This window comes from Symphodus melops (assembly GCF_947650265.1).
Source record: "Symphodus melops genome assembly, chromosome: 12".
NCBI classification, from domain to species: domain Eukaryota; kingdom Metazoa; phylum Chordata; class Actinopteri; order Labriformes; family Labridae; genus Symphodus; species Symphodus melops.
In genome coordinates, this window is record NC_136702.1 from 647145 (window position 1) to 655837 (window position 8693).

An 8693-nucleotide genomic window follows, 5' to 3' on the forward strand; every position below is an offset into this window, starting at 1 on the left:
GCAGCAGCTGGCCTGAAAACTATAATCCCTGTCGAATCCCTGCGACCACGAGTGAAGATTATGAGCCCGCTGCAGAGGCAATAATAGCAGGAAAAGACAAACACACAGGAGGACGCACAGAGCTATCTTTGTTAGACGCTCTCAGAGGTCGAGAGGCCAAAGGCAAACAGCTTGTCTTTCACTGGATGTGCTCCGTTTGGAGACGACAAAGACGAGCAAAACATGGAGGTGAGAGACCCTCAAAATATCAGCTGTCAGATTCCGTATGTGTGGAGAGCTGATCAACAGAGGACATGTCAGGGAGACTATTCCAGAACCTGCAGGTCCACTGTTTGTGCTGCGGATGTGGTGGGTGGTCACTTGGAGGCGTGTGGGGCGCGAGCACATTGTGTTGCTGTTTTTACTCTTTCCTTAAATAAATGTGCCATATGCAAACGGAGTGACACGCTGCTTTCTATACTCTCTCTCTCTCTGTGAGAGTGGGCGTCCTGAAGGCGGATTTTAAGCGCTAATTTCCTGTTCCCTCGAAGACGAATGCTACTGTAGGTTAGTGTGACACTGACATAACAGCCAGGTCAGCAGAGCCGCATTGGTGTCATGTGTGCTAATCCCGATACCAAGAAGCCTTCACTAAGCCACAGGAGACACTCTGCCCTGAACCGCCGAGGCGTACGCAAACGGTCACCTTGATGGATCAGCGATCTGCCGCAGCGCTGAGGTTAAGAGTTAATGTTTGATCTTGGCAACAACACCACCAGCTCCATTAAGTAGCCGTGCAGCTCATGAACATATTACATAATCTTAGTCAGCTGTGGCAGTCTTCCTCGAAGTCGGTCATTCGCTGTTTCATGTTTGGAGACACAACGGGTTTTTGATTTGACTCCAAGAAACACTTAAAGGAACGTTAACGTTCAGTTCATCGAATCAGGACTTTTACACGTCATCCATCGACTGTCCTTGTCCGAGTAAACTCCGATACAGGAGGTGAAACTTTTAAGAAGCCCGTGCTGACGTAGCATAAATGCTATTCTTCACTTTTCTTTTCCAACTAAAAAAGCTGAGGCTCAAAATGTGGTGGGTTTCTTTAAGAATCACTTTTGAACATCTGGAGCCTTTGTTTGGATAGAGTCAGAAATCAGGGGTGGGGTGGGGGGGTCCAAGCCCAGGCCGCCCTCTTTGGAGGACTGTAGCCTCTGGGCTCTGCACACTAACCACTATGCTACCGGCGCCCCTAAACATGAATAGTTGCTATATGTGAGAGCTCCTGAAGGGCTAAAGAGGCCTCATGGTTATTATTTCCTCTCACTCGTCTTTTAACCAAATTACAGAAACGCCAACTAAAAACCCACAAAGAAGAAGATTGGTTCCGAGTGTTTAGCCCGTCAGTAAACGTCACCTTTAATCTCTGCTCAGTGACAGTCACCATGTGGAAGCCGAAGACGTGCGAGAGGCATCATAATGGAGAGTGTTGGCGGTCCATCCCGGCTTGCAAATGTCTGTCAAAGCGCACATTTGAAAACGAGTTAAAATGGGAAAGTAGTGCCTGTGGGCGCAGGATGCTCTCTCACTGAGGGACAAGATGTGACTTGTCTGCTATTAATAGCACTTTGGGAGATAATTCCTGCCTTGTTATCTTAGCAGCCGTACTCAAGAAGCCTCGCCAAAGGCACACTCTTCAGAGGCTCCCCGTTGTATAACCATGCTTTCTTCTATTATCTCGCTCTTGTCTCTCCTCCATTCTTAATTCAATGCCTCTTTCTCTTTTGACATTTCCTCTTTTCATCCAGATTCTCTTTCTCTGCCTCTTTGGGAAGCTGCTGCTGCTGGGACACATATCTGGGCCGAAGGGGCAGAAAAATACTTCAACACACTGCAGAGAACAATGAGAAGCTTCGAACCTTCCCCGTGTTCAAAAAGCTCCAGCAAAGAAAAAACATCAGTGTGAAGCTGAAGTTCAGCTGGAGCCTTTTTATTTTCAGCTCGTCGGTGAAGCTGAGCCAGAAAACTCGACTCTGCCTCCTTTTGTTGGGACGTAATGAAGCGTATCAAGTGTTTGAATTGATCATGTGGTCATGTGATCATGTGGTCTGCAGCCGTTCAGGTGTGAGAAACCAACGAGCTCAAACGTGCTGCGAGCCTCAACTCCACTTTCTAAACAGATGGGACGTGGTGTAATGAGAGAGGATCGTCACAGGGAGCTGATGTGAGAACGCAGCAGAATATTCTCCGGAGAATTCAGCTCGAGCCAATAGGAGCGGAGAGTTTGTATACTGAGACTGCTGCACGCCATCAAACGGCGGCGTTGCTGATGGACGACACACAGCACTGATATAAATTATATTATAGCTAGCCGACTCTGTCGCTCCATCTGCTACTTCCATGTTGTTTTCTTACGTCACGTTTTACCTCAGGAGGCCCCGCCCCCTCCATTTCGTCCCGCCGCACACCTTTGTAGTTTCACACCTTGATAACGTGTATCGGGATAGCGGTGGGTTAATCACGTGTTACTAACAAACTTCTTTTGTTCTCGACTGTCTTATCTAACGTGTCTGTTATCTTGACGGCGTCCGGCAGGAAGATGTGATGAAATGTGACTCTTTGATGTCATCAGTGACTTCCTGTTATCAGGAACACGTTTAGATCACATCAGGAAAGTCAATAACAGCTTCTTCAATGGACCGAGTCTGAAGAACCTCCTGCTGACTCGAGTCCTCACCAGACCAGACCCCTCAGGTCCTCTGGGACTGGTTTACTGCTGGTTCCAGAACCAGAACCAGAACAAAGCGAGGCAGCCTTTAGCCTCTCCGTGAGTTCAGTCTTTCATCTTCACTGTGGTTGTTTGATCCCATGAGTTTCATGGTGACAGTGAGAGTGATGTAGAGACACAGTATGGATTCTTTGTTGCCTCTTTCATCCAATCAGATCGTGGCTAACTCTGGGAGGTCATCTGCCCTTGAACGTGTGTGTGATGGGAGTCTGTGGGCGCCGCCTGAGGGGGCGCAGAGGCCTGATGTGGACTTCATTAATCAGGTCGTGGATCACTTTTTGAATCCTCCTCAGAAGCTGTGATGATGATTCTTTATTTCTGTCAGATGTTCAGAGCGTTGACAAACACTCAGACCCAGGTCAAGAGCTGGATCACACTGGACAGTAGAGACCCCTCTAAGGGGGGGGGGGGGGACCAATCAAACAGTGGGGGAGGGGTCTGAGATAGTTTCACATAGAAGCTGTGATTCTGCTGCACCCATCATGCTCCTCACTAAAGTCCAAACTAAGAGATTTATGATCAACACCGACAACTATCACAACAAAGATCAAGGACATACCTGAGACCAGAGCGCTCCAAGACCGAGACATACCTGAGACCAGGGCGCTCAGAGACATACCTGAGACCAGGGCGCTCAGAGACATACCTGAGACCAGAGCGCTCCAAGACCGAGACATACCTGAGACCAGAGCACTCCAAGACCGAGACATACCTGAGACCAGAGCACTCCAAGACCGAGACATACCTGAGACCAGAGCGCTCAGAGACCGAGACATACCTGAGACCAGGGTGCTCAGAGACCGAGACATACCTGAGACCAGAACGCTCAGAGACCGAGACATACCTGAGACCAGAGCGCTCAGAGACCGAGACATACCTGAGACCAGAGCGCTCAGAGACCGAGACATACCTGAGACCAGAGCGCTCAGAGACCGAGACATACCTGAGACCAGGGTGCTCAGAGACCGAGACATACCTGAGACCAGAACGCTCAGAGACCGAGACATACCTGAGACCAGAGCGCTCAGAGACCGAGACATACCTGAGACCAGAGCGCTCAGAGACCGAGACATACCTGAGACCAGAGCGCTCAGAGACCGAGACATACCTGAGACCAGGGCGCTCCAAGACCGAGACATACCTGAGACCAGAGCGCTCCAAGACCGAGACATACCTGAGACCAGGGCGCTCAGAGACATACCTGAGACCAGGGCGCTCCAAGACCGAGACATACCTGAGACCAGAGCACTCCAAGACCGAGACATACCTGAGACCAGAGCACTCCAAGACCGAGACATACCTGAGACCAGAGCACTCCAAGACCGAGACATACCTGAGACCAGAGCGCTCAGAGACCGAGACATACCTGAGACCAGGGTGCTCAGAGACCGAGACATACCTGAGACCAGAACGCTCAGAGACCGAGACATACCTGAGACCAGAGCGCTCAGAGACCGAGACATACCTGAGACCAGAGCGCTCAGAGACCGAGACATACCTGAGACCAGGGTGCTCAGAGACCGAGACATACCTGAGACCAGAGCGCTCAGAGACCGAGACATACCTGAGACCAGAGCGCTCAGAGACCGAGACATACCTGAGACCAGGGCGCTCAGAGACCGAGACATACCTGAGACCAGGGCGCTCAGAGACCGAGACATACCTGAGACCAGAGCGCTCAGAGACCGAGACATACCTGAGACCAGAGCACTCCGAGACCGAGACATACCTGAGACCAGAGCGCTCAGAGACCGAGACATACCTGAGACCAGAGCGCTCAGAGACCGAGACATACCTGAGACCAGGGCGCTCAGAGACCGAGACATACCTGAGACCAGAGCACTCCGAGACCGAGACATACCTGAGACCAGGGTGCTCAGAGACCGAGACATACCTGAGACCAGAGCGCTCAGAGACCGAGACATACCTGAGACCAGGGCGCTCCCTCAGAATCAGAAACCAGACACAGAAAAGGAAGATCACAGTTTGGGTTGTTTGAGTGGATTTTATTGAAAGTAACCTGATGACCTCCAGGAGCCTGTTTCCACATCGCTAACAGATCTTAAAGGTCGTCAAAGAAAACAAAGGATAAGGCTGCTGATGTTGCATTTTTCTTCTTAAGAACAAAACCCATGAAAAAAACCCCCAAACAACCAACCACGAGTCAGTAAATCGTTTTCCTGACGCCACAGTTTTGTCCAGCGAGCGAGCCAACCGTTGGACTGCAGGATAAATCCAACAGATGTAGAACTCCTCCTTCTAGGATTTAATAAAATACAATCTATTATTATTCCGGAAGGTTGAAGACTCGAGCGTCTGTTGTCGATGGAGGAACACATGGTTGGTGTTGGTTTCTTTTCATGGGTTTTTCCACCTTATCTTATCAGAACGATAACTTGCTTCTTCAGAAAGCTGCAGATAGAGACGCAGACTGTGTGGACAGAGGTCAGCTCAGCGGTGGCGAGGTGCATCAGTCCGTTAGCGTGACGCCAGCAAACGTCTGCTGCGATGACTGAAGGTTGGGATGAGGCCAAAAAGACGAGGCTGCATATTGATGAAATATTATTAATATTTGTTTTGGTCTAAATTCAGCTGTCAGCGTTAACGAGTTAATCACGATTAAGGGCCTTACTGTATTTCAAAATAAAAGCACGGTGGAATTCAAACAGGAAGTGAAGTATTCTCAGTTTAAGACGTTACAAACATTTATATAAAAAAAAGCTGTTTGTAATTTTAAATAATGGATTAAAAAAATGTGATTAATCGTGATTAACTGTCGACATTCGAATCATTAAACAGCCTTAGTTTAAATAATTCCTTTTAGGTCAGTCGACTGTGGACTCTCCTGTTTGGGGGCGAGCGCGGCGCTGTGAGCACAGATCAATTTCTCTGATTAGGTAATTGATTAGTTCAAAGGACGGGATTGGACAGGATTGGTGACACACTTCAGTCAGACGGGCTGTGTGTGGGCTTTCATGTCTCCACTTTGATCCGACCATGAATCACAAATGAATCATGGGAACATCATCCACAGCGTCTTCTTCTCTGCTTTATAAACATGCTGCAACAATCACAGAAATAAAACCACAACAAATAAATAAAATGAATCCGGTCGATGGAATCATGAAGCAAAGAAAAGGTCGACTGATCCACACTCTCTTTGTTCCCTCTCCTTTGATTCAGCAGGCATGCGGTGATGTCACATAAAATATTATAAACAAATATATACACTTGGTAATATAGCTGTCTAAAACCATTCTTTTCATAGATGTAGATTTACTGTAAACATGCACTCTTTCACCGCTGACGTCTCTTTGCACCCAGGCTCCCACGTGGTCGTGATGCAGAGGCTTTTATTTTGTGATGTTGTGGCGGCTTGATGCGTGCTGGCAGCGAGCTCCGCAGATTTAAGCCGTTTTATGGTAAAGCCTTGTTTTTATTTGACGCTTCAGGTCGGAAGTCAGTTTCAACTTCTTGTAAATTGTTTGAGTGTTTAACTTAATAATGCAGAAATAAGTTTATGACGTCACTCGCTGTTCTTCTGTTGAGTCGAGAGTAACGGACTCATAAATAACACGATTGCATCGCTCTAATTCCCCCGGTGGCCGTCTGTGGTATTGCAGTAAAAATGCCCCTGAAGCTCTAACAGCATCTTCTTTAAGTTGGACTAAAGTTATAAAAAAATAACATCTGGGTCTGTGTAAATGATGCATTAATATTTACAGCCTTCTATTGGACCACTTCACCTGCACCAAAGTTTGTGAGCACGTGCACCAGGCAAGCGTTCTGATTGGACTGAAGAGATGTCGCCAGCCAATTGTGCTCTGAGGTTGAAGCTAAAGAAAAGTTCTTCTAACAGCTTCAATCACTCTCCGTTTGTTTCTGTGCGAGAATAAAGAGTTTGACCCCAAACTCCTCTGGACTATGAAGAACGTCCTGCGGGCGAGACACACGAGTAACCCGAACGATTTCCATGTTTATGTTGTTTTTGAATGTACGAGCTGAAAAGGAGTGTTTGAGGCTATACTGGGCTTGTGTTCTGTTTCCATGGAGCCTGGGTACAGGAGTAACGACTCAGGGTATTTTAAAGGGAACCCGGGTCTAAAGGCAGACCCTAAAGTGGATCTCAGTTTGAACCCTCAGAGCGTCTCACCAGTCTCCCTCTGACACGTCGGCGGGCCGTGAGACACGTTTTCCACAAACGTCCGACTCAGATCACACGTGAGATTTAACGTTCACTTTTTACAAGACGTCAGTGTGCTTTAAACGCGGCGTGGGAGAGCCAATCAGAATGAAGTGTGACGAAATCATCTTTGGTTTAAAACCTTCTCAAACGTCTTCCTGTTACTGGACGGTGATTCAGCGTGGGTCAGCTTTAAGCACGAGTTAGCAAACATTAGCATGCTAACGCTTTTCTGCATGTTCTGCAATGGTATAAAAATATGACCATTGTAAATGTGAGCGTGTTAAAATGAACATATCTCAAAGATGGTTGTAACAGTAGACTGTCATATTTTACTTCTGTATTTTCAGCTCCACCTCCCGACCTCAGAGAAGCCGTCAGTGACGAGGAGCTCTGCAGCGCCCTGCGGCGCCGGGTGGCGCCCGGCAGCGGCTGGTACTGTGTCACGTGTTTTGGCTTTTTGTTGTGTGTTTTTGTTCATGTTAAAATGATCTGAATCAGACAAAGTGGAAAACTGTCTCCAGAGAGCGACTGTAGCAGCTCTGTGTGGCGGCTAACACTGATCCGAACTAAGCTAACATTTACATTTGAATAACTATGAAGTCTATGAAACTATGAAATCACATTCGTGTGCACAGTATACGTGAGCTACACCTACTCTCCAAATATGCACTCTTCCTGCACATACTGTGGAATATATTTGAGCTAAACTTTGGGGACAGTCGTATAGATACATTCTTTATGAAACACTGATCTCAGCTCCCCCATCGAGTGACAACATCCTTTTCTTCCATCTAAAAACACGACTCCTCCCCTGTTTCGTCCTCGTCTTTATTTGGCTCCGTTCAACAAACCATGAACGCCTTGAAGCCACCCGGCAGCTCCGTGCAGGCTCGGGGATTTGCACTGTGACAGCACACTTGACATTGTGAGCTGATGTTTGACACGGTAATTAGGCGTAGGGTTTCACTGGAGCAGAGAGAGAGAGAGAGAGCATCCCTGAAATAGAGGGATAATTTTAGCCCCCCCCCCCCCTCCGGTCAATGCTGTGGTAAATAAACCCCAGGGGCATGATGATGTACCCTTGAGGGGATTTATTTCAATCCTTGACCCAGCAGAAGCATCCGATGGCACACAGTTCACTGGAGCTGTTGTGGGTTTAATTTGGACGGTCGTGATAAGCTGACCTCGGATCAGAAGCGAAGCAAGATTTCCAACTGTGTTACTCCCACATGTGAGTTTATTAAACAAAGATAAAACCAGCTAGCGTTAGCGCCTTCAGATACAGATGCAGCCTGACTCGTCAGCTCGGGCAGGTTTGACGAGGTGCGAGAATGAATAGAAACTTTATAATAGTGTTTTAGCTTCTGTTTGCTCTGATTGTTAGCGACACACCAACAAGCTCGTAACGTTGAGTTTGGGTCCGTCTCTGTTGGAAGAACATCCCGTCTGAAATGCTGGTTTTAGTTTGCCTGACACTGTTTGCCTTCGTGCATTTAAAACAACTTAGAAACTCTGATTTTTGGGAGGAGTTTGGATCGTCCATTTGTGAAGCCGGTTTGGAGGCTGTTCTGATACAAACACACGTTTAAGTAAAACAAGCGAATTGTATCTCGTCGACTTTGCTCACACGGCGAGGAAAACTGACTTCGCTTCCGTTCTGAGGAGTCATAGACCTTCGACTAAACATTTAGAGTCCAAGTTCAGATTGTTGAAGAAGACTACAAATGTTTCCAATCTTTT